General features: G+C 41.7%; 1 protein-coding gene across 3 annotated transcripts in view; it reads right to left on the bottom strand.

Moving 5' to 3' along the window:
- LOC100554350 (neurobeachin) overlaps positions 1 to 27,537 on the bottom strand; it is a 385,661-nt gene that overhangs the window by 42,466 nt on the left and 315,658 nt on the right. The window lies entirely within an intron of this gene.

The following is a 27,537-nucleotide window of genomic DNA, read 5'->3' as shown; positions in this document are numbered from 1 at the left end:
CGAAACAAGGGTTTAACCGATTGTGCCACGGGGTTAAATCCAGTATACATAATATAATCCAATATATACAATCCAATAATTTGTTTTTATTAAGTACAAGTTTTTAAAGTTACTATTTATTGATGCCTGTGATGATAAAAAATATTTAAAGATGAAGCCCACACTTCAGTATTTTACATTCTTTTAAAATGTAAAATGTCAAATTGTCTGCAATCCAGTACACATTCACGTGAAGGGAAGTCTCAGTCAACTCAATGGAAATTATTTCTGATGTGTACAAGATGGCAGTTTTAAAGTAGACGGAAAAAAAATCCATCATTTTGAAATTTCTATTCAAATAAAAATATTTACAACAGATTCAGTAGCTATAATCTTTAATTGTTTTGATAGCAGCTTTAAGGGTAACAACAAACACATTATTTCCCTAACTAAAATGTGAACATTTGAGTCAGTAAATCCTCGAGGCATCTAAAAACTGAATCAAAAATAAATACTAATAATACTAATAATGTTTTTTTTAAAAAAAACTACATTTAACTATTGTAGACTAGAGAGCAGTAAAGCATACACATTGTCACAAAAGCTACAGTCATATATCAATCAATAATAACAAAGAGGGAAAGAGGGACACTTTTGGGACACACATGATAAAGAATTAATGCAGTTTGACACCACTTTACCTGCCATAGCTCAATACTCTGGAATCATGGGAGTTATAGTTTTATAAGTTTGTAGCTTTCTACGCTATCAAACATGGTGGGTGCCCCATCAAACTACAAATTCTAGGATGTCATGGCTTAAGTCATGGCTGTTAAAATGGTGTTAAAAGGCGAGGCTGACGATCCTGTCGATGCCTTGGTAGATCGCTACAATAGCGAGATGTCCAGGGCAATTGACATGATCGCCCCCGAACGTCCCCTCTCATTGCGAAGAGTCACTTCGGCTCCCTGGTTCACGGAGGAGCTGGCAGTGATGAAGCGCTCGAGGAGGGGACTAGAGTGCCACTGGCGGAAAACTTGTAGCGTTTCTGACCGAGCACGGGCTAGAGCCGCTATTAGGGCCTACTCCGCGGCTTTGCGGACAGCCAGGAAGACCTTCACGACTGCCCGCATAGCGTCTGCAACTAACAGACCATCGGAGTTGTTTCGGGTCGTCGGGGAGCTCCTTCACCCTCCTGAGGGGGGAGGGGCACCCGAAGACTCGGCAACTCGGTGCAGCGAGTTCGCGCACCACTTTGCAGACAAAGTCGCTCAGACTCGCTTCGACTTGGATGCTAGTTTTGTTGCAATGCCAAAAGAGGTAACTGAGGCACCTGTCTGTTCGAACTTGTGGGATTCGTTTCAGCTTGTTCGCCCGGATGACGTGGACAGGATCCTTGGGGCGGTGAGAGCGACCACTTGCTCTGCAGACCCTTGCCCCTCGTGGCTAATTAAATCGGCCAGAGGAGGGTTGGTAGAGTGGTTTGTGATGATAATTAATGCCTCTTTGGATCAAGGCAAATTTCCATCTGTCCTCAAACAGGCCATAGTGAGGCCTATATTGAAGAAGGCCTCCCTTGATTCGGCCATTCTAAACAACTACAGACCAATCTCGAACCTCCCTTTCTTGGGCAAGGTCCTGGAGCGGGTGGTTGCCTCGCAGCTCCAGGGTTTCCTGGATGACACCGATTTTCTGGACCCATCGCAGTCTGGCTTTAGACCTGGGCACAGTACTGAGACGGCTTTGGTCGCCTTGGTGGATGACCTCCGCAGGGAACTGGACAGGGGTAGTGTGACCCTGCTGGTTCTCTTGGACATATCAGCGGCTTTCGATACCATCGACCATGGTATCCTTCTGGGATGGCTCTCTGGGATGGGCCTTGGGGGCATGGCTCTGTTGTGGCTTCAGTCCTTCCTGGAGGGCCGTTCCCAGTTGGTGAAGCTGGGGGACACCTGCTCGGACCCCTGGCCTTTGACCTGTGGGGTCCCGCAAGGTTCCATTCTGTCCCCCATGCTTTTTAACATCTACATGAAACCGCTGGGAGAGGTCATCCGGAGTTTTGGAGTTCGGTGCCATCTCTTCGCAGATGACACTCAACTCTACTACTCCTTTCCACCGAACTCCAAGGAAGCCCCCCAGATACTGAACCAGTGCTTGGCAGCTGTGATGGGCTGGATGAGGGCGAATAAGCTGAAGCTTAATCCCGACAAGACAGAGGTCCTCCAGGTCAGTCGTATGTCCGATCGGGGTATTGGGTGGCTACCTGTGCTTGACGGGGTCGCACTCCCCCTGAAGGCGCAGGTCCGCAATTTGGGGGTCCTCCTGGACTCAGCACTGACGCTTGATGCTCAGGTGTCGGCCGTGGCCGGGAGGGCCTTTGCACAATTAAAACTTGTGCGCCAACTGCGACCTTACCTCGTGAAGTCTGATCTGGCCACGGTGGTCCATGCCTTAGTTACCTCTAGACTGGACTATTGCAATGCACTCTACGTGGGGCTGCCCTTGAAGACGGCCCGGAAACTCCAACTAGTTCAACATTCGGCAGCCTTGCTTCTAACTGGAGCAAATTATAGGGAGCAGTCAACCCTCCTGCTTAAGGAGCTCCACTGGCTGCCGTTCACCTTCCGGACCCAATTCAAGGTGCAAGTGATCACCTACAAAGCCCTGAACGGTTTGGGACCCTCCTACCTTAGTGATCGCCTCTCCCCCTACGAACCTGCACGATCTCTTCGTTCGTCGGGGGAGGCCCTCCTCTCGCTCCCACCTCCGTCACAAGCACGGTTGGTGGGGACGAGAGAGAGGGCCTTCTCCGTGGTGGCCCCCCGGCTCTGGAACTCGCTCCCCAGGGAAATCAGGCAAGCCCCCACCCTGGTAGCATTCAGAAAGAGCTTGAAAACCTGGCTCTTTACTCAAGCCTTTAGATAAAGATTGCTAATCCAGAAGCAATCTGTATCTGTGACCATTCTTGTACCGGTTTGCACCTTTTACCTTTGTCAACTCGATATAGACACAGGGTCTATTCCCATCCCAATTTGCACTTCCAGAATTTGCAGCACTTTATCAGTCACCTTGTGTTTACAATATTTATATGGTGCACCTTACCCAGTCTACTTTTACAATCTCTCAGTTTTAATCCATGTTTTTATTAGTTCTTGTTTTTTATTGGCTAATGTTTTATTTTATTTTTTTTATTTTATTTTTTTTATTGTGCAAGTTGTTGTCTATTGCTGTGTTTTATACTGCTACTGTTTTTATTCGGGCTTGGCCCCATGTAAGCCGCCCTGAGTCCCCTCCGAGGAGATAGAGGCGGGGTATAAAAATAAAGTTATTATTATTATTATTATTAAAAGGGAGTAATTCTACAGTGTAGATGTACTCTAAGCAATGTGAAAGTGTGGTCAAAATGGGAAAGATTAAACTGGCCAACACATATTTTGATGCCACTAAGGTTAGCCTGTTTTTGCACATATTTGATTTGCTGATTCCAAAAATGACACAATTTTCCCTCTACCAATTCTAGTCTTTGAGATACAGCATATATGCCATCTACCAGTCGCCATCTGCTTGCCTATAGAAAATCATGATGACTATATCTAATAAACCAGAATGGATGTGGTCTATCCAATGCAATTTTCTGAATCAGTGCCCTAATTAACCACAGTAACAGGCCTAAAAATCAAGAGGCCAAACAAATTTTCTTTGGTTGGCTGTGCCATTATTAAAGAGGAAAGGCACACAGGCTATGATAGGCTACAGCAGATTGCTTTTGCTTAAGTATACAATAGAGTCTCATTTATCCAACATAAACGGGCCAGCAGAATGTTGGATAAGCGAATATGTTGGATAATAAGGAGAGATTAAGGAGAAGCCTATTAAACATCAAATTAGGTTATGATTTTACAAATTAAGCACCAAAACATCATTTTATAAAACAAATTTGACAGAAAAAGTAGTTCAATATGCAGTAATGCTATGTAGTAATTACTGTACTTACGAATTTAGCACCAAAATATCACGATGTATTGAAAACATTGACTACAATAATGCGTTGGATAATCCAGAATGTTGGATAAGCAAATGTTGGACAAGTGAGACTCTACTGGGAAATGGAAGATTCTGCCCATCCTCTCCTCTCTCTGTTGAGGCAACTGAGTGCAGATGACTTTATTTATTTATTCAATTTATATCCCAATTTTCTCCCAAACTTTTGCAGTTTGAACACAGTTTGCGGTAAACTAAATTAAACTGAGGGGAAAAGCAGATGAAAAATGGGACAACAGAGAATTAACCAGGACTATCCCAGTCAAATTGGGACAGCCAGACAGTTGCTCCAGTTCTCCCAATTTGAATTCTATGAATTTAAATGCAGAATTTCTTTATGATGGCCGATTTTCACCTTTCCATACAGCTTAGACAACCTGCATATGCAGTAGATTTATCACTGAACATGTCCTCCCCCTATACGTGGTAATTATTCTCACTTTGCATATAAACTTGCTCTTCATGCTGAGGCAAACATAGTGTATAAACTGTTCTGGGTATGTTTTATTGCCCCAAGCAATATTTATATGTATATTGTGGTAGTAAAATCTTTCTCATAAACAACTGTATGAGTGGTTAGGAAAAAAGCACAATTTCTCTAACTGGGACATTAAAGTCGCCTCCATGATAAGAACTGAAAGAATATTTGAAAATATTTGAAAAGTTGTAGAAAAACAATTGCTGAGAAACTCAACAAGAATTCTGAAGTGACAAGTTTAGGACTTACTCTGCATAAAATGTGTACCTGTATTTTCTATGCAAGGAAATTTTCTATGTGTAGAAAATAATATTTCCACATAGAAAATCTAGCTATCTGTGCAGAAGAAAGCTTAGGTTCTGTGTAACATTCTCACATGGTTCATTTGCACAAAAGCAGCATTTTCTGTAAAGGAACTAATGTTTTTGCACTGAAATATTATTGAATTTTATGTGAACTTTTACAGAACAACTCACAAATTATGAATATTCTTAGAAAACCGATTTCTTTGAAGCAGGAAGAACATTATAAAATTATTCACTGCTATCTTTGAGAAGAAACTCAGTGAAGAACTACATCCCCATTCATAGGTTGATTTTTTGTTGCAATCATTGCCCACAACACATTACAGACAGTTCCTGAGTTACAAACATCTGACTTGCAAACAATTTATAGTTAAGAATGGGGGTGAGACAACAGGAAGTGAGAGAAATCTATACCCAGGAAGGGAAATTCACTCCTGGAATAGTTATCATGGGGAAAGAGGGTCTGGGGTCTCCATTGAAGCTTGATCATCAATTTTTGTTTCCACAAAAAGCCAAATTTTTCAAAATCCAATTATTACGGGGACAGTAAGTGAGGTGAAATATTTGCACTTAAACAGGTACCTGTTCTGACTTACACTCAAATTCAACTTAAGAACAAATCTACAGAATGTATCTTGTTCGTAACTTGGGGACTGCCTGTACATGAAAAGGTCACAAATATCCTGAAGCTAAGAATTTCATTGGTTTTTCTAGTGTGTTTATTATATCAAGTGCTCTTTGTTCACAGAAAGAAAAATATAAAAAGGTAAAAAGATGGAATGTGGAAATAAGTTTTGGAGGACAATGTTCCAGGACTGCATTACAGATTTACTTCTGTGTAAAGTTAAGAATGAAGAGCACATCCAGGTAAAGGTTTACCAATAACGTTGGGTAATGAAATTATAAAGATCTGCTAGTCAGATAATCTTTTGTGAAAGTCTGACACCATTAGACACAACAATATTGTCTCCAGGATTTAAGTACAAGTAGTACAAGAGGTGAAAAATAAATCAAATACATCGTTTTTAGATGACAACACTGCATCATGCTCCTTCCTAGGCAAACAGTCTGCTTCTCCCTATGTTAAATATTTAATCTTAAGAGTGTGTGGAGAAGTAATACAAATGTTTAATGCCAAACAATGTCTGTTGAGCATATAAAGGTTTCTAGAAAAAGCTCTTTTGATTAACAGTTCAAGCAAATAACCCTTATTTTTCAGTATTTCTGAAAACATTAAGGCAATTTCCTTGTGCTTTTAAAGCATCATGTTGATATAAAAATGTTATATTTAGTAGCTATATTAATCACAGACATTCATCTGCCACTTTTTACAGCAGCGGGTGAAACATGTTTCATTTCTTTTGCAGATGCAGCAGAGAAATGAATTAAATCTTGTACACTGCTGCTACATTTTAATTTACACATTTGCTTTCACGTTGACCAGTCTCCAGGAAACTCTGATTATACAACTACAAATTCAGTTTATACTACTGCTATTGATTTTACCTCCCACTTATAACAGATTTATGTTAACAGAGAGAGAAGCTGAAAACAACAGTAACTTCTAAATAAGATGGCCTGTTTAAAGGATAAGGAAAGGACTCTTAAATTTCTTCTGTCAAAGGAAACCATTATGTTACAGCTAAGTACATCTTATTTAGTGGGTACTGAGTGACTGCTTTACCACCTGATTTTTCTCAAATAAAAGTCAATGGCGACTGTTAGAACTTTCAATACATCAAATCTGCTTGTGCACATCTTTCTGCAACACTATGAACTGCAACCCTGAAACCTGATCAAATGAAATACTGTTACAATTCATTTTAATGAAAGTGATATATTCCATTAGTTCTTTAACAGAACATTTGGTACCAAAGGCAGAAATAACATGGAAACAATAGGGATAGTTTTCTACACCAATGAAAAAAGGGGTTCAATATGTTTCATCAAACTTTTAATTCAAACATAATGATATGCTCAGGTGAAAAGAAATAATCGAATCAGAAAAACTAATATTTTGAAACTTCGATAGAGCAGTTGAAAGGATCTTCCCATAGTCTATCAGGAGATGACTTTTTATTTCACCAGTCTCCACTTACGCTTGCCATTTCAGTGGTATTTTTAAACATGCTGGAGAGCAGTTGATGAGGTAGGTTTATCTGCTTTACCCTTTTCTGTGTTTTGCTGCTCATAAGTGCTCAATAATGGATTCTGGAGGCAGCTGCTATCTACCTTGTCTATTGTAGGCAAGCTACAAAAGAATAAGATAGAATCCTGCTTTTTCGTACTTCAAGATTTGTTTTAGTGCATTGCATACTGAAGATATGTGGCTGCAATCTGAACCAAATGTCTGTTTCTCCAGCCCTCCACTATCTTCTAAATATTGATACTTATCACCTCATCACATGCAGGGAGAGAAGTGTCTTCTCCCCTGAGCCCATCATATGATGCAGAGCTACATCCAGCAGGACTCTGTGGGGCTCTGTGCTGGCAGCGTTGCGGCAGTGGAGTCCAGAGGAGTCGGGTGTATACCTGACTCCTCATAGAAAAAAGGCAGGAGAGCCAAAGAGGAAGCAGGGGACAGTAAGTAAATGTCATGGGAGGGGATGCCACAGACCCCAAAAGTAGGGAACACAACAGGAGAGTTGCTTATACTGCCCCATGATTTCCCCCACTTTCCTCCGCTTTATAAAAGGCCATCTGATGAGGTTCTCAAAAAAAAAAAAACCTTACAAATAGAGAGAGGATAAAGAAAAGAAGAACTAGTCAGGCATTAAATTTTTTTTTGGAAAAAGGAACTTCTTTGTTAATTGAGATATGCCCATATTTCTTCACTTATCAGTGCAAGTGAAGGCTTTGATGAGAAAATACCAGTTTAAATATTTGTGAGAATTATGGAAAATGGAGTAATACACCTAAATTTTAAATGTATGTAATATCTTTATATCAGTACAAACACAATGTGCACTTATTTAGTTCTGATTAATTAGTAAGGAGTCCTACATTATTTAAAAATTGCAATTCATAAGTAAATTGATAGGAAATTTTGCACAGGGTACATCCTATCAGTTTAGAAACATAAAGGAATTGTGAAAAAATATTGTTTGAAATGCAGGAGAAAACTATGCCATAAAGGTGCTTTAAAGGCTATGTGACTACTTTAAAAGAAAAAAAAAGTCTCTTTTATACAACGATGCTTGAAATTTCATTTCAAGTCACAACTTCATTTAGCCTATTAAGTAAAGTTGTAGAAATCATCTCCTGAACAAATTGTCGTTAATGGAAATCACATTTGAGGCTGATCTTTAAGGCTCCTCAGAATTCTGCCATCTTTGTGATACATTTACGTAAATAATGTAATGTTGATGTGAACATCATTTCATTTCAATTTACACATTCTGGTTTCCATGCATGGGTTTTTTGGGGTTTTTTTTTCCGTGTCAGGAGCAACCGGAGTTTAAAAGAGCTTCACACGTTTTTTTTTTTTCCGTGTCAGGAGCAACCGGAGTTGCTTCGGGAGTGAGAGAACTGGCCGTCTGCAAGGACATTGCCCAGGGGACGCCCAGATGTTTTGATGTTTTACCATCCTTGTGGGAGGCTTCTCTCATGTCCCTGCATGGAGCTGGAGCTGATAGAGGGAGCTCATCCGCGCTCTCCCTGGGTGGGAATCGAACCTGGCAGCCTTCAGGTCAGCAACCCAACCTTCAAGTCACAAGGCTTTTATCCCCTAGGCCATTGGAGGCTCCACACAGCTTCACACATAATGTAATGGCTAGTGCCTGCCTGTTTCTCACACTACAGTAGAGCATGGAGGTGTAGCCAGTCTTGTAGCTTTATGAGAAATGCAACTGAAAGCACATGTATGACACACTATAGATTAAATCTAGACTAAGGTGGCTGCTCTTAAGTCCCATGTGATGACCCATGGGCCTTGTAGTCCTGCTCAGGACATTGTAATTCCTGATGAAGATGAAAACTTGGGTTTTTTACCTTCCCAGTCTGAACTGGATTCCTCTCAGCCAGATCTTTCCCAGGCAGATCTGGGAACCTTGCACCTGCAAGAAAGTTGTCTCCCAGAAGTATGTCAAACAAGCCCAGAGCCTACTTCTCCCGTATTCTTGCGCCGGGAGTTTTGTAAACAACAGAGAAGTTTGGATTCAGCTTCGCGCAGGAGTGCGAGGATTGCAGCTAAGAATGTGGCCAATTAAGACTGCTTCTCGTGAGAATCTTTGGGGAGTCTCACATCTGGTCTCAGAGTTAGCTTTCGGTTCTGATTCCCAGAGAACTGCTTCGGCGGGAAGCTAGACTCTATTTAGGTGTTTTACCCGCGTAGTAACTTCGCGGAGTCAATTCGTCAGCCTACGGAGCGAGTTGTGTCTGGACAGCGCGCTCCGGTTCAAGCCTCGCTCCTGCTCAAGCCTTGCCTTGCTATCCAGCCTTCGCCTTGCTTCCCAGCCTTTGTTTATCTACGGACTTTGCCTTGTTTCCCAGGATCAATCCTTGCCTTGTTCCACGGATTTATCAAGTTATTCCACGGACCTTGTTCTTGTTCTTAGTTACCTTGTTCCACGTTCAAGCCTTGTTTCAAGTATCAAGTTATTTCCTAGCCTCGCTCAAGTTTCATGGACTAAAGGACCTTGTCATCTCCCCTCACTTTGCTTGGCAAAGTGAGTGTTTCGGTTATTGGATTACAACTTTGGACCTTAATATTTCTTATTGGACATTGCTTTTTTGGACTAATTCTGACCTTTCCTGAAAGGTCTAATTCTGGACTATTTTCTACACTTGTTTTTATTAACTTTATATATTCCTACAATAAAGATATTAGATAGATTCTGGCCTCTGTGTATGGTTATTGGTGCTCTGCAGCCTGGGTCGTGACAGTTTGACTCCGCCACCCTAAGCACCAATTAACCTCGGCCAGAATGTCTACCGGAGTCGTACCTGGGCCGAGCGGCCAGCCGATTACCTACACCATCGACAAGGAAGAGGTGGACCGAATCCGTGATAAGCTCAATGCACAGGATGGAGAAATAAGGGGTTTGAAGGAACGCGGAGTTCGTCTTCCGGCCATGGCGTTGCCAACCAAGTTTACTGGAGAAGCTTCTAAGGTTCATGTCTTCCGTCGCCAATGTCAAGCTTATCTGGAGGCCCGTGCTGCCGAGTTTCCCCAAGAAGACATCAAAGTGGCATGGGTTTACAGTCTTCTAGACGGGCCAGCGGCCAGCTGGGCGACGGCACTGTTCGACCAAGCCTCTCCACACCTAAGATCAGCGCAACACTTCTTGGACCACCTCAAGGAGACTTGGGGAATCGAGGACAATTTGGAGGCAGCCGGTCACAAACTCCGTCGCCTTTTCCAAGGAGACAGACCTATGTCTCAGTATATAGCCGAGTTCCGAGTGCTGGCCCACAACACCGGCTGGAACGATGTAGCCCTCAGGGGACAATTCCGGGAGGGTCTCAACATTGAAATGCTGGAAGAAATCTCCAAGGTGGATCCTCCCCAGACCCTCGAGGCACTCATTGATCAATGTTTACGGGCTGAAGTCATGATTGCCAACAGGAAACAGTGGGTTCGAGGCCAGGGCAGTAGAGCCGGGGCAAAACCCCCCGCTCCCGCCAGCGTTCAGCCACGTCCGGTGTGGAGACCCCCACCGCCAACCCCATACCCCAGAGGAGGCGAGGAGGTGCCGATGCAGTTGGGCAATGTGCGTCCCAGACTAGATGCCGCCGAGAAGGCCCGTCGTCAACGCTTAAACCTCTGCTGGTACTGCGGGAACGGGGGCCACTTCGCCAGAGAGTGCCCAGCCAAAGGGAAGCCTGCCGCCCGTCTTGCGGCGGCGTCCTCCACGGAGACGAAGGCGTCTGAGCCGACTGGCACACAGCCGGCGGGGGAAGCCAACGACCGGGTGTAGAGGGGCTCGCCAACCCGGTCAAAAAATCCATCCAAGAGCCGCCAACCGGGGTCCTGTTCCTTCTCGTGGTCACATTATGGTCAGCAAAAAGGGGACCCGTCATGATCCACGCCATGATAGACTCTGGAGCTACCAACAATTTCATCGATAGAGAGTATGCCGACTCTCTGGGATTACAATATCATGATTTCAAGAATGCCCGTGTGGTGCAAGCCATAGACGGCCGTCCCCTCAAGACGGGCCCCGTAAGTCAGTGGTCGGAACCCACCAGGATGTGGATAAGGGAACATATGGAAGAGATTTCCTTCTTTGTTACCGAGGTCCCCCATTTCCCTGTGATTTTGGGAATTCCATGGCTGACTCTCCACGACCCTAACATCTCCTGGTCCAACAGAGAACTGCAGTTTGCTTCACCGTACTGCCAAAACCATTGCCTCGTAGCCAAGGTATGCCATGCCACAGACACCGAGCCCATCATCACCTTGCCAAAGAAGTACTCCGAGTATTGGGATGTATTCAATGAGAAAGAAGCCGAAAAATTACCCCCACATAGACCTTATGACTGTGCCATTGACTTGGTGGAGGGGGCCCCGATCCCGCGAGGGCATCTCTACTCCCTGACTGAACCAGAGCAAGAAGCTCTCAGGGAATTCCTAGAGACAAACCTTCGCAAGGGATTCATCAGACCCTCTCAATCCCCAGCCGCCTCCCCAGTGATGTTTGTGAAGAAGAAGTCAGGGGAACTACGCTTGGTGGTGGACTACAGAGCATTGAACAATATCACCAAGCGGAACAGCTATCCCCTGCCTTTAATCTCGGATCTACTGGATCGGCTTCGAGGAGCCAAGGTTTACACCAAGCTGGATCTTCGGGGGGCTTACAACTTAGTTCGCATCAGGGAAGGGGACGAGTGGAAGACCGCCTTCCAGACCAAATTCGGATTATTTGAGTCCCGAGTTATGAATTTCGGTTTATGCGGAGCCCCCGCAACGTTCCAGCATTTTGTCAATGACATTTTTCAGGACTATCTAGACAGGTTCTTGATAATCTACCTGGACGATTTTTTGGTGTTTTCCAGATCACAATCAGAACATGAGAACCACGTCAAAATGGTGTTACAACGATTGCGGGATCATGGACTTTATGCCAAGCTGGAAAAATGCGCTTTTGATCTACAAGAGGTAGATTTCCTTGGTTACCGCATCTCGCCTCTAGGGCTTTCCATGGATCCAGCCAAAGTTTCAGCAGTATTGGAATGGCGGGCGCCAACTAACAAGAAAGAGGTGCAGCGTTTCTTGGGGTTCGCGAACTACTACCGCAAGTTCATTCCAGATTTTGCCCGCTGGTCCGACCCCATCACTAGCTGCATCCGTGGAAAGCAGCCTTTCCGCTGGACTGATCAAGCAGAGAAAGGGTTCCAGCAACTAAAGAAACTATTCACCTCCCAGCCAATTCTACAGCACCCAAATCCTGGAACCCCTTTTGTGGTGCAAGCGGACGCCTCTGATGTGGCAATTGGGGCTGTACTCTTACAACCGGTGGGAGATCACCTCCACCCCTGTGCCTTTTATTCTCGTCAACTAACCACACCAGAGAGGAATTACACCATTTGGGAAAAAGAACTACTGGCCATAAAGGCAGCCTTTGAAACTTGGAGACATTGGCTAGAAGGGGCCAAATTTCCCATTGAAGTCCACACTGATCATCGTAATCTAGAACATCTAAGAACTGCCCGCAAACTAAATCAGAGGCAGCAACGTTGGGCTTTATTCTTTGAACGTTTCAACTTCCAGATCCATTATGTGACCCCAGCCCAAACCAAGCAAGCAGACGCCCTGTCACGTAAACCGGAATACGCTGCAGGACGCAAGGAGACCTTTGAATCCCAACTGCTACAACCTGAGAACTTTGCCACGCTCACGGTGGGGAACACCAAATCCATTCCCATTGGTTCAACTTCCCCTACTCCAGGACCCATCTGTGCTCAAGAAATCAGGGCTAGTCAGCAAGCAGATGCCTGGGCGCAGGACCAACTTCGCCAAGGTCTGCATTTCCCCTTTTCGCTTAAAGATGGGCTGCTCTGCTATAGAAATCATGTCTATATCCCACCCGGACCGGGCAGGGAAAAAGCGCTTCGTCTGTGTCATGACTGCAAACCAGCAGGACACTTCGGACTATTTAAAACTATGCATTTGATCCTAAGGGATTTTTGGTGGCCCAAGATCCGCAAGGATGTGGAAAAATATGTCAACACCTGCCCAGTATGCCAGCGCTCCAAGATACGAAGGGAGAAGCCCTCAGGGCTTTTACACCCCCTTCCTACCCCATCTCGCCCATGGGAAATAATTTCCGCGGATTTCATCACTGACCTACCACCTTCCTGTGGATTCACCACGATCTTAGTGGTGGTGGACCTATTCACCAAGTTAGCCCATTTCATTCCCTGCGAAGGCCTCCCCACGGCCAAGGAAACTGCGGATCTATTTCTTCAACATGTCTTCAGACTACATGGATTGCCCAAGAGTTTAGTCACAGACCGTGGATCTCAATTCACCTCTCGTTTTTGGAAGGCACTACAAAAACTATTGGGCATAGACTCTCGCTTATCTTCAGCTCATCATCCCCAAACAGATGGGCAAACGGAGCGCACCAATGCCACTTTGGAGCAGTATCTTCGCTGTTATGTAAACTATCAACAGGACAATTGGGCTTCTCTGTTACCACTGTCTGAGTTTGCCTACAACAATGGAGTTCAAGCTTCTACAAAAGAAACGCCGTTCTTTGCAAACTACGGCTTCCATCCACGTTTCTTTCCCCCTGTCATTGAAACTTCAGAGGTTCCCGCAGCAGAGGATTGGCTGCAGGAACTCACAGCGGTGCAACAACTTTTGCTCCAGCAACTGGACCAAGCCAAGGAGGACTATAAACGCCACGCTGACAAACATCGCCAGCCGGGCCCTGAAATCAAGGTAGGAGATCGGGTTTTCCTGTCCACTCGCTTTCTGCCCTCCCACCGCCCTTGCCGGAAGTTAGATGCCCGTTTCATTGGTCCCTATCCAGTGGTGGCGCAATTAAACCCCGTGACTTTCAAACTCCAACTTCCGCGTTCAATGCGCATTCACCCAGTGTTTCACCGTTCCCTGCTCCTTCCGGCGGATGGTGTGCGACCTGATACAGACCAACCGGCCCCCCCTCCTGTTTTGATGAATGGGGAGGAGGAGTTCGAGGTTGAGGACATTTTGGATTCTCGCTTTCACCGCCGCCGCCTACAATATCTCATTGACTGGGTGGGTTTTGGCCCTGAGGAACGCTCTTGGGAAGACGCCTCCACAGTCCATGCCCCTGATCTAACCCGTCGCTTTCATCAGACCTATCCCACCAAACCGCGACCTCGCGCCTCGGGGAGAGGGCCCCAGTTTGGGAGGGGCCTTGAGGAGGGGGATAGTGTGATGACCCATGGGCCTTGTAGTCCTGCTCAGGACATTGTAATTCCTGATGAAGATGAAAACTTGGGTTTTTTACCTTCCCAGTCTGAACTGGATTCCTCTCAGCCAGATCTTTCCCAGGCAGATCTGGGAACCTTGCACCTGCAAGAAAGTTGTCTCCCAGAAGTATGTCAAACAAGCCCAGAGCCTACTTCTCCCGTATTCTTGCGCCGGGAGTTTTGTAAACAACAGAGAAGTTTGGATTCAGCTTCGCGCAGGAGTGCGAGGATTGCAGCTAAGAATGTGGCCAATTAAGACTGCTTCTCGTGAGAATCTTTGGGGAGTCTCACATCTGGTCTCAGAGTTAGCTTTCGGTTCTGATTCCCAGAGAACTGCTTCGGCGGGAAGCTAGACTCTATTTAGGTGTTTTACCCGCGTAGTAACTTCGCGGAGTCAATTCGTCAGCCTACGGAGCGAGTTGTGTCTGGACAGCGCGCTCCGGTTCAAGCCTCGCTCCTGCTCAAGCCTTGCCTTGCTATCCAGCCTTCGCCTTGCTTCCCAGCCTTTGTTTATCTACGGACTTTGCCTTGTTTCCCAGGATCAATCCTTGCCTTGTTCCACGGATTTATCAAGTTATTCCACGGACCTTGTTCTTGTTCTTAGTTACCTTGTTCCACGTTCAAGCCTTGTTTCAAGTATCAAGTTATTTCCTAGCCTCGCTCAAGTTTCATGGACTAAAGGACCTTGTCATCTCCCCTCACTTTGCTTGGCAAAGTGAGTGTTTCGGTTATTGGATTACAACTTTGGACCTTAATATTTCTTATTGGACATTGCTTTTTTGGACTAATTCTGACCTTTCCTGAAAGGTCTAATTCTGGACTATTTTCTACACTTGTTTTTATTAACTTTATATATTCCTACAATAAAGATATTAGATAGATTCTGGCCTCTGTGTATGGTTATTGGTGCTCTGCAGCCTGGGTCGTGACATCCCATGAAAATCAATGGGACACTAACAACAAAATGCAGTTAAAAAGAGAAGGGGAAAATGACACCTTTAAGGATATAAAATCATTTAAATATATACTTTTAAGGACTACAACACTTTTTGGATTACAACTATGAAGACATCCCCTGATTTGACAGGGATAATCTCAACAATCCTTTTTCAGTAGCTTTTTAAAATGTCTTCTCCTCTCCGATTTCCGTCCTTTGTCTTCAGCTTACTTCAGTTCCTGCAAACTGAGTTGAAAGTAAAAAAGGACCTTAGTTGGCACTTGATGAACTCTGTAGGAAAGGGGTGTCAAACTCATTTTCACTGAGGGCCTCGTCAACCTTATGGTTGCCTTCAAAGGGTTGTTTGTAATTCTAAGACTGTATAAATGTAACTATGGTGCCCTGGCATTAAAAGCTTCGCAGGCCATATAAAATAATATGATGGGATGGATTTAGCCCGCATGCCTTAGGTTTGAAATGTGTGCTGTAGGAGAAGAGGACAGATGAGATGGCCTTGTTGTTCCTAGTAGACTCAAGGCAAAAACAAACTGGTGCAGCTCCTTCTAAATTGTGTGTTCCTCATCATTAATAACACTGGCCAATACATACTTAGGTGCTTCAAATGTTAGGCCTGTTTTTGAGTATATTTGACTTACTTATTCCAAAAATGCCACTAGTTTTCCCCTATCTGCTCTAGTTTTTGAGATATAGAACATATGCCATCTACCAATTGCCATCTGCTTGCCTATAGAAAACCATGATAACTATATCTAAGAAACTAGAGTGGATGTGGTCTACCCAATGCAATTTTCTGAATCTGTGCCCCAAATAAGCCCAGGAACAGACCTAAAAACCAAGACACCAAGATTGTTGTTGGGCTATGTAATCACTGCCAATATGATTATACTCTGAGGTTGCTTAGCCATACCTGTCCTAGTTTTCTAACTGCTAGTCCAAACTGGAGCAATTCAATAAACTCTAAATGCTAAATCAGCACAGATCTGCTTGAGCTTGGACTAATAACTTGATTAAGTCTTACATGTTTAAATGTACACTTCTAAAATATAAGTATACGCAGCAATCTGAAAATGGATGCTCATGTCATTTCTTCCTCCTCCTCTCCTCTTATCAATTTAAATGTGCCATGCCTAGTGAACAGCTGGGGCAAATACCTTGTATGAATTCCAGAAAAGTACATCTTGACTGTAAGCAGGAGAAAACTGCAGTCATCTGGAAAGCATTTGAGAGTCCCATCCAACCTTACTAGTAAAACATGCATCAATCCTGTTGTCAAGTTTATAAAAAATACTATTTCAGAAATCTATCTGGCATAGAACTCCAGGTGCTTTGCACACAAATGCCTATAACAATATTTGCATTTCAAGCAATTTAGAGAATAATTTGCTTTATCTCATGAAAGAGAAAGCTTCCACTATCTCCCTATCCATCCTTGGCATTATTATTATTATTATTATTATTATTATTATTATTATTATTATTTGTAATAATAAAAAATTGTAATTATTATTATGTGAAAGACAGTCAAGAACCAACTTTGATGGAAGTCAGTAATAGAAAACTGGCAAAAGAAGGATCTCCATGGACAGTTCCTGGAAAAAAATCTGAGAGCAAAATTGACAAGGAAAAAACATGGATGGCTCACAAATGGAACGTGAAAAAAGGAGACCAAGGGCCTGATTCTTGCTGCCCAAGAACAAGCAGTTAGAACAAATACCATCTAAACCAGAATTGAAAAGTCGACTACAGATTCCAAGTGTAGACTCTGCAAGGAAGCAGATGAAACACTGGATCACATACTCAGCTGCTGCAAGATCACACAGACAGACTACAAGCAGAGGCATAATACCGTTACTCAGATGATCTACTGGTACTTGTGCCACAAATACCTTCTGCTTGTGTCAAAGAACTGGTGGGATCACAAGCCTGGAAAAGTTACAGAAAATGAACACATCAAACTACACTGAGATTTCCGAATCCAGACTGACAGCATTTTGGAGCACAGTACTCCTGACCTCACGATCGTGGAAAAAAACAAAGTATGGATCGTCAATGTTACAATCCCAGGCAACAACAGAATTGTTGAGAAGCAACTGGAAAAGCTGACACGATACGAGGATTTAAAGATCAAACTGCAGATTCTGGCACAAGCCAGTAAAGATGGTCCCAGTGGTGATCAGCACACTGGGTACAGTGCCTAAAGGCCTTGGCCAGCGCTTAAAAAACAATCGGCGCAGAAAAAATTACCATCTGTCAGCTGCAAAAGGCCACCCTACTTGGATCTGCACACATTATTTGCTGATACATCATATTGTCCTAGACACTTGGGAAGTGTCTGACATGTGATCTAATACAACAGCCAGCACAGTGATCTTGTTTGCTGTGTTTTAATCTTGTTGTGTAAATAATAATAATAATAATAATAATAATAATAATAATAACAGGAAGAAGAAGAAGAAGAAGAAGAAGAAGAAGAAGAAGAAGAAGAAGAAGAAGAAGAAGAAGAAAGTTTGGATCATTGATGTTGCCATCCCAGGTGACAGTCGCATTGATGAAAAACAACAGGAAAAACTTAGCCGCTATCAGGACTTCAAGACTTAACTTCAATGTGCAGGTGATCGGCACATTGGGTGCCGTGCCAAAAGAACTCAGCCGGCATTTGGAAATAATAGACATTGATAAAATTATGATCTGCCAACTGCAAAAGGCCACCCTACTGGGATCTGCACACTTCATCCGAAAATACATCACACAGTCCTAGACACTTGGGAAGTGTTCGACTTGTGATTTTGTGAAATGAAATCCAGCGTATCTATCTTGTTTACTGTGTCATACAATAATAATAATAATAATAATAATAATAATAATAATAATAATAATAATAATAAGCCACCCTACTTGGATCAGCACACATTATTTGCCGATATATCACAGTCTTAGACACTTGGGAAGTGTCCAATGTGTGATGCAATACAAAAGCCAGCATAGTGATCTTGTTTGTTATGTACTAATTTTGTTGTGTATCAAATAATAATAATAACAATGACAGCAATAGGAGCAACCCCTGGGGCCAACAAGTCCAACACCCTTCTGCCAGGCAGGAAAAGCACCCAATGAGGGTTTTGGAAGCAAGGAAGGTGAGGAGGAAAAGAGCTGGGTGGTAAAAGGGCAGAGGTAAAAGGCTTTCTGTGACAAGGAAGGTGAGGGGGAAAGAATCTGGGTGACAAGAGGGCTGAGGGAAAAGGGCTTTTGGCAGCAAGGGAGGCGGGCGGGAGGAGGAAAGAGGAGGGAAAGCTTGGAGAAGGGAGGGAGGGGAAGAGGAAAGCGCAGAGCCCCTAGGTATGTGTTGGGGCTCCACTGAGCACACTTTGAAAACCCAAATCATTGCTCCAAGTAAATGGCCCTAAAGTAGGAACTTGTTGTGTGCCTTAAAATGATTTCTGGCTTATGGCAACTCTAAAGTGAACCTCAATTGGTTTTTCTTGGCAAGATTTGTTCAGAGGGAGATTGCTATTGCTTTTCTCTGAAGTTGACAGTCAGTGACTTGTGCAACCTCATTTGGTGAATTTCCATAGCTGTACAGGATTCAAACCCTGGTCTCCAAAATCTTGATCCAACATTCAGACCACTATATGTACCACATAGGCTCATGCTTGCTGACTTCTCTTATCTGAAATGCTGTAGGACAAAAACCACACATTCTTCAATATTAATGTTCCCTGCAATCCCAAAGCAATTTTTAAGGGGCTGGGGTGGATTATATTTTTCTCTCACATAGATAAAAGCACAATCAATATTGTAGGACAGGTATTAACTCTAAAAATAGTTAAGCATACAATTTGTATAGCTTTATGAAACAGTAAAGGATTTCTAATTTTTGTCTCCATATCCTAACAGCTCCAGTTGAAGCCCCCTGACTTTTCTAAATCCAACACACTAAGGTACTAAAGTAGTGTATGAGAATGCAAAACTATCTTTAAAATTTTGAATTATGTATGATAGTGATCCAAACTCCAAGCCCTTAAAACAATTAACTATAAAAGTGATTTAACATCTATTTGTTTTATTTTTCTTGTACAGGTTTTCTTCTTGTATCATTCCTCTTTCTTCTATTGGCCCAACAAGGGACAGCTGTACAATCCTTGGTGCTATTTCTTGTATAAAGCTAGTATGTTTAATAGCCTTTAAGCACACTGTTCTGAAGAACAGACGTGACTGACAGCCCTCTGGGTGTATAGCATAGATTGAAAATGTTATTGTTTCATACTAATAGTGTGAGATATTGCTTTTTTATTTGTGTTTACAGCTGTTAAATAGCATCAATATCCTTAGGACGTGTGATACGTTAGCTGAAGAATATTGATTTTTATTTGGCATTTCTATTTGTTAAAGCATAGGAGAGATTTCTTGAAGAAGCAATAACCACAGCAATTCAGGAGCTTCAAATTTGGAATTGTTAGGATATGGAGGCAAAATTATGAGTGACAGGTAAGCTAGAAATCCTTTTCTGTTTCATAAGACTATTTGATGAAAGTACTAATATGTATGCTTAAACATTTTTAGAGGTTATATCTGTTGCACAATATCAGTGGTGTATTTCTATGTGAGTGAGAAAAGCACAATACACTCTGCCCCCTTCAAAATTGTTCTGGGATTGCAAGGAACATAGAAAAATGTGTGTTTTTTTGTCTATAACTGTATGGCATTAATGGAATTGAACAGTGTTTTAAACAGTATTCAGTTTGAATCCCTGCTCAGTCATGGAAACCCATTGGGTAACACATCACACTTTTTCAGCCTCACCACCTCATCTGACGGGGCTTGGGAAGCATCCTGTGATGCTTCCCTGCCAGTCTAGCAACGTTGCCCATTCCACAACTTCACTGGACTTTCGGGTGGGGTCATGCCCTCAAGTGGAGTGGAAGTGTTGTACCCAACACAGGAGCCTGCCTGTGTTGTGCTGGCTCTAATGAAGCTAGCATGGATCCTTGCTGCAAGTGCAAGGATCTGTGATGGGGGAAGTGTCACTGCAAGGTGAGCGGCATGAGGGGTGACTGATTTGCCCCACTGCCCCTCTTTTCGAAACCAGGCAAAACAGAACACTTGGCCTGGCCTTTGTGATAAGGTCATCAGAGGAACACAAAGCCAAGCTTCCCCTGAACAAATCTTACCAAGAAAACTCTTAGGGTTGCCATAGGTCAGTAGTGACATGAAGGCACACAACAACACAACATCTATATTATTTATCAAGAACCATGACCAAAAAGCAGCCACAAGCATGTGCTCCAAACCCTTGAATTTAATCTCAGATTATCATTTGCAGCTATTGATGTTTCTGAAGGGTTATCAGCTATCAATCCGATGACATTCACCTACATGTGTTGCAAACTGCTTGCACCAAAGCATTGTTTACCTTAACCAGTACCAGATCTACAATTCATTTATCTAGTGCGGAGGTGGGCAACTTTTTCCCCTCTGCTGGGCCATATTTATTTAGAGCTAATGTATCCTGGGTTACAGGGCCAAAAGCAGGCTAATCCATACTTTTTATCCCCCACCCCTTCCCTTTTTTTCCAACAACAAAATTGCTTCCCACTGACGTCAAAGGAGATCACAGCTAGAAGAACATCGCACAGGAGAAGGTTTAGAATACCAATCTTGAGAAAACTAAAATGAATGGGATGATGAGGAAGGCAGGAAGCCACAATTAGAAATTTATTTTGGATGCACTACCATCTAAACATACACCATAGCTGTGGTTGTTAAGATGAAAATGGGAGGGGACATCTGTATCTAAGAGTTGAGTGGAAGGAGGAATTTCAACAGGTGTTGCTTCTTACCTGACTGTGTGGCAGAACACACACACACACACACACACACACACACACACACACACACAGAGTTATTAAAGGTACAGGAGACTTCTACAATTCTTGCTCTAGCAACTCTAACAAAAATAGGTAAACTAATGAAACTTTGAATATGCAGGGGTACATCTAAAACTGACCTATAAAAAAATCCTGGTTATTTTTTTCCTTTGTTTCCTTTGTTTTTAGAAGTACTACAAAACCAGAAATATAGTGCATTTATCAGATATGCCTCAGGGAAAGTCACACATTTTCCCATACTGCATTTCAGGAGTTGCCAGTGGGGATACTTCTCATGAACAGGTCTCATATTTTTCCCTTTTCCCACCCACCATGAGCTCATCCAGCCTAACTTTTCATTTGGTAAGAAAACATAATCTTACCTCTTTCAAAATTAAATAGTAAAGTCACAAAATGCATTTTCGAATAATTTGAATGAAAAAGCTTTGATGTTGATTTGAAACTGCACCCTCTCTCCTGATAAAAATGCTTTTTGGTGCTCATGAAATTTGACAGCAATTGCTTGCAGCTGCCTAGTTAATTTTTTATTTAGAGACCTCCAGAATCGTATTTGAAAATTATCATCCTAAATTAGACTGATATATGCCATGCTTATTTGTGAGGATTTCACGTTTTATGCCATCATCATTTGAGTGGTCTTGTGTTTTTTGTTAGAATTGAACTTGAACCTGGCAAATTTGGGCAACTCTTTTATTTGATGTTGCTGTTATAAATTCTTGAATACCACTTTTGATCATGCCAAAGGGCTATAATACAGCAGCCCATTGGGCTTTTAAATAAACAAGACATTGGTTTAAATATTTTATAAGTTACAGCAGCAAAGAAACAGACAGTATGTAGTTAGCAATGAGTCAAAATAAACGCTGAATTACAGTTAGACATTTACATAGCCAGTGGGTTGGTTCCAGATACTGTCAGGCTTAGAGATCTAGAAAAATAAAGTTAGTTACATCTGATGTCCTGTTGATTTCGATGGGTGTAAACTATGATTTCACCCACTTTGGATGCCACTCATACCCCTCAAAAACTCTTGCTGAGCCATATAATACATGTTTGTCAGAAAATAAATTCATAACCTATCATTATTCAATGCCATTCTTAAAATTTTAGTGTATGTGTGCATATACTTGTTAGGCATAATTGTCCAGGACATGAATTCTTCAACATTATTTGATAATTTATGACTCCAAACTTCAAATCTTTTCATCAGAAATTTCTGTATCTCAATTTGAGATGGAAAGAAAATTTGTTATTATTTTTTTCCTTGCCAAAAATGTGTTTTCTGATACTCAGAAAGCCCAGTCTGAGAAGAATAACACAACGGTGAGATTGCAGTTTCTTTCTTGGCATTGTCAATCCTGAAATGTTTTAGGGAGCTACCTTGTGCAGAAATTCACATTTTTTGTGGGTGAGGGTTTTGTGCAAGAATAATTTCCAAATAAATAGCCATGTTGTTTGGATGTGCAAGATTCCTTTTTTTTGTACAGTATTATTGTTATGCAGGTTTTTGGTTTCTGGCATAGAAAAAAACTGCACAAATATATTTAATCTTTTTCTGCATTGGGAATGAAATTGTGGAAATTACTTGCTCTTAATTGCAAGGATGGAATGATTCAATATTAAAACCTTGATACATTTGTTGTTTATTTATTTATTTTATCATGTTTTTCTACCTTAAAAGAAACTCAAAGCAGTGAATGTCAACTTGATGTTTAAAGAATCCTATAAGTACAATGGATCTTCAGGGAATCCCAAGGAAAAATGTTCACCCTGTTACCAGTGACATCCTATCAAAGCCAGTCCTTGGTCTGTGCTGATTGTGGCAAGATCAATTGCAGACTATATTCATCCACCTCCCCGCTCAATTACAGATTTACACAGCAGAATCGTAGTACTTTGTTTTACAAAAATTACCAATTTCTCCAGCAACCAAAGAGTCTTCTACTACTCAGACTCTAAGTAAATAAAATTCCCAGAACCAATAATGATTGTCCCAGAGCCTGTATTTTTCCTGTTGTCACTGCTTAATGCTTAAGAAAAAAGAAGACAGAAAATCCATTTATTTTAACTGATCATACTTGAAAGCAAAACTAGAAGTGGGAGATGTGGTTACATTCTACTAACTTGTTAAGAAGCAAGGATCACTGGAATACAGCCACAAAATCCTATATCTTTTCCCACACATGAGAGAAAAAATAAATATGTAGCCATACAGACAACTACAAAAGAATTAACTCCTTCTTTCATACCATTACTATTACAGCCTCAATTTTGTTGTTCCTCAAAAGCCCACCTCCATTTTCTACAAGGTGTAATTCCTTGTAGGTTTTAAAAAAAACATAGAAATAAGTGCATATTTTACTGATTTTTTCTTAACATACACATGTATTTATAGACTTCAAATAATTTATGGATGTTCGCCATTGACTAAGGCATTGGGCTCTCTGTTTTGGAGGTACTTTAATCCTATAAGTCTTGCCTATAGGGCAGGGTAAGCTTGTCAAAGTAAGCTATGTTTTTTTCTTTTATAAAGTCTTCAGTTGTATGAAAATGGTACTTTCACTGAGACTATCAAATTCAGTGAATTTTCCCACCTCTAACAATTTCTTATCAGATTTGGCCCATTTCATGTTTCAGTCTCATTATATCCCATTTAGAATTGCTTGTAAATGTTTTCAGTAAAAAGCACACAGGAAAATTAGGTTTCTGTGAGTTTTCCTGGTTGTATAGCCATGTTCCAAAAGCATTCCCCCCCTGACGTTTCGCCCACATCTATGACAGGCATCTATTTATGGATGCCCGGAAAACTCACAGCAACCCAGTGATTCCGGCCATGAAAGTCTTCGACAACACAGGAAAATTCATACATTTTCTTTGTATGTATATTTCTCTAAAAATGTAGTTCTATACACATTTCCCCATAATATCTCCATTCTTGGAGATATGACAAGCTGTTCTGAGTCCCCAATGGGGAGATAAAGTGGGATATAAATAAATATAATAAAACAACAACAACAACAACAATCCATCTCAATAGCAAGCATTTTTGTAACACGGAATTGAATCATAGTAAGAAGGTTATCTGAAAATAAGAACCATACAAAATTCTTCCCCATCCATAGTGCTTTTCAGGTAACCTCCTTACTATGACACTGTAGTGAAAAATACAGAATTTATTGTTACCACCTGATAATTCTGCCCTTGTCAGAACATGAATAAAAAACCGGAGCTGTCTTCTTTTAATCTAGTAACATTGGATAGGCTAGAAATGGGCATTTGCTGCCCATAAAGGAAATCTCTCCCAAATTAGTAACATATGCTCTATTTTTCCCATGTAACTTAAATTAACCTACACATTTAGAAAAAGAAACAGAGCAAATAAACACAATTTGAGATTTTGTTTCATTTGCATTATAGCAGCTAGAAATACATTCTGTGGGATGTTAACATAGAAGAAATAGGAGAAAAAGGAAGTGAATAACCATATAAACCCTGGAGAAACACTTGATCATGAAGGAATGTATTTTAATGGGGGCTTTTTGTTGTTCTTCTTCTGACTTATTATAGAAATAAAACATGATCATGTAAAGTACTGTTTTTAATGCCCGGAGTATGGAAACAGACACACTCGGTAAATCAAGTATGTAATATCCATGTTTTCTTGGTTTATATACATAAAAACTATATTAAAAATTTAAATGTGATTTTATGTTCAGTCAGCTTATGGAGCATGTTAGAAAAGTATTTGGATATATAAGGAATACCTTCCTTCTTTTCTTTCTGATGAAAACAATATATCAAAATCCTACATTTACACACCACTGTTCTATTAAATCTATCGCATATTTTTCCTACTAATATTGTTTTCTGTCTTGATTACATGAAGTAGTATATGAAATAAGTTACATAGAAGAAATATACTACTGATCTGGGATTTCTCCAGATTTTCTTCTCAAAACTGGCATAGAATAACAAAATCAGAGATCACTAGAGTTTGAAGAAACCAGAAGGGTCATTCAGTCCAACCCCCCCCCCCCCCCCCCGCCATGCAGGAATGCATAATTAAAGCACTCCTGACAGAGAAGGGGACGCCACCATACTCTTAACAGTATATTCCACTATCAAACAGCTCATACTGTGAGGAAGTTATTCCTAATGTTTATAGGATCTCTTTTCCTGTTGTTTGACTCCATGGCTCTACATCCAGGCTTAGTTAACACCTAGGATTTCATAATAGGCAGGTCTCCAACAGCATTGCAGCAGTGGAGCCTAGAGTAGTCGGGTGTAGACCCGACTCCTCATAAAACAAAGCAAGAGGAGCTGAAGAGGAAACAGGAACAGACAGGGAAATGTTGTAGTAACGGAGACTATGGGCCCCGATGTGACGGTTCCCTCCACTGTACCCCCCACACTTTACCCGTGGTTGTTTGATGACATCCCTACACTAACATTTGGGACCAGTTCAGTGCAGCAATACTCTGGACTAGTACTTTTGTTGACGTCAGCAAAGGTGCCCACATGACTAGGGGGAAGGGATGATGTCTCGCGTGGCTACAGCAGCAGGTCAGTGATGTGGGCCCAATCCATTTCCACTGAACACAGGGGAAAGTAGGTGAAGGCACCAGCCCATGTGGCAGCAGACTCACTGTGATTAGAACCAGTCATGCTGAACAAAATGCTGTTTACTCATGCTAAAAAAGGATTCTGGAGATAGTGGCTGTTTACTTTGCCTGTAGTAGGCATGTGCACACAGTTACAGTAGGATCAGCTAGACATTCTTTCCCAGCTCAAATTTTGCTATGTTTACTGCAGACACAGTCCAATACCCTGTGTTTCTCCAGTCCTCCTTCACTATGCTCCCAATGTCAGTGCTATTAAAAATCATCTTCTCTAGGCAGAGGACAAGGAGGAAAAGCGGGTCTGGGCTGGCATAAAAAGACTTTGTAAAAAAGAAAATCCTTTGTCAGAGGCTTTGTTAACTGAAATATGCCTGTATATGACTTTTCTCTCCTGTTTACTCCTTCAGGTTTGAGAGGAAATGAGTAAAGAGAATGTAATTTGATATTCTGCCAACAAAATGCTGGAAAAGTCAATGGCACATGGAAATACTCTCATTTATGCTGAACGACATTCAGCTAGCTGTTTTTGGTACAATATTAGAAATTTGTGCCATATTATATGAGCTTACCTTTTAGCTAGAAAGTATACATACTTCTTAGAAATTAAAGCAATAAATATCCCCCTACATAAAAACAAGTTTTCTAGATATGTGTATTGATCAGCATAATAAAAACCAGGGTTGTTGTATGTCTTTCGGGCTGTGTGGCCATGTTCCAGAAGCATTCTCTCCTAACGTTTCGCCCACATCTATGGCAGGCATCCTCAGAGGTTGTGAGGTATACCTCACAACCTCTGAGGATGCCTGCCATAGATGTGGGCGAAACGTCAGGAGAGAATGCTTCTGGAACATGGCCACACAGCCCGAAAGACATACAACAACCCTGTGAACCCGGCCATGAAAGCCTTCGACAACATAATAAAAACCACCTGGAGAGGTGCAAAATGGTGCTGAGTGTTGACGCGGAACAATGGCTTCAAACTACAGGAAAGGATATTCCATCTGAACATTAGGAAGAACTTCCTAACTGTGAGAGCTATTCAGCAGTGGTTTCCTTTATCATGTTTAGCACCACAGTAAATATATTTGTTTCGTATGTGAGTGTTAAAGTACATGTTGCTGAAGCTGGTTCACAATGTATGGACTCTACCTAGAAGTGTGATATCTGCCCCGCCCCCCTGTAAAGATTCTTTATGCCATAACTGAAGTTCCAAAAGCAAACAACATTTAGAGAACTAATAAAAATTGGCAGACTTACAAGATGAAGGGTTAATAAAAACATTTGTATTCAGCTATTAAGATACTGCACCTAAAATCTAGATACTGGAAAGCATCATTAACTATTGTCTTGTATATACTGATTCTAAAAAGCCATTAAAGAGACATATTATCAATATGTTGAAAGCGGTTAAAATGATCAACTTTGTTATTTTCTAGGAGAAATATCGAAATTGCTCTGCAGTCTTCATTGCAAGAAGTTGATGAATGCAAGACATTGTAGAATAATAGGCAATTTGTTCTAGGGTAATGACTGTAATATAACTGAAATCTGTGCTAATAGTTTTTAAAGAAAGGCTTCCAGCTATTTCTGCTATAAGCAGCAGTCAAGTAATTTTCATTCTTTTACCCTAGAGAAAAATATTACTTTACAGTGAATGCTGAATGTTTGCAACTAATTTCTGAAAATCAAAAAATATTATGTGTAAACAGAATGTCATAACAAGAAAAATATAAAAGGAACCGTCACAAATAAGATCCATATTCTTTTTGTTTTTCCAGTAACAGATGGAGAAGTGGCAATCTTTCCAAGTAGTACCTTAAGTCTTAATGACTACAAATTTAAATTCAAAACAATATTCTTTGGGGGCCTC

This window comes from Anolis carolinensis, chromosome 3, assembly GCF_035594765.1.
Source record: "Anolis carolinensis isolate JA03-04 chromosome 3, rAnoCar3.1.pri, whole genome shotgun sequence".
In the NCBI taxonomy this organism is placed as follows: Eukaryota; Metazoa; Chordata; class Lepidosauria; order Squamata; family Dactyloidae; genus Anolis; species Anolis carolinensis.
Note: the sequence above shows the minus strand (reverse complement) of the source record. Positions and strands in the feature narration are given on the sequence as shown.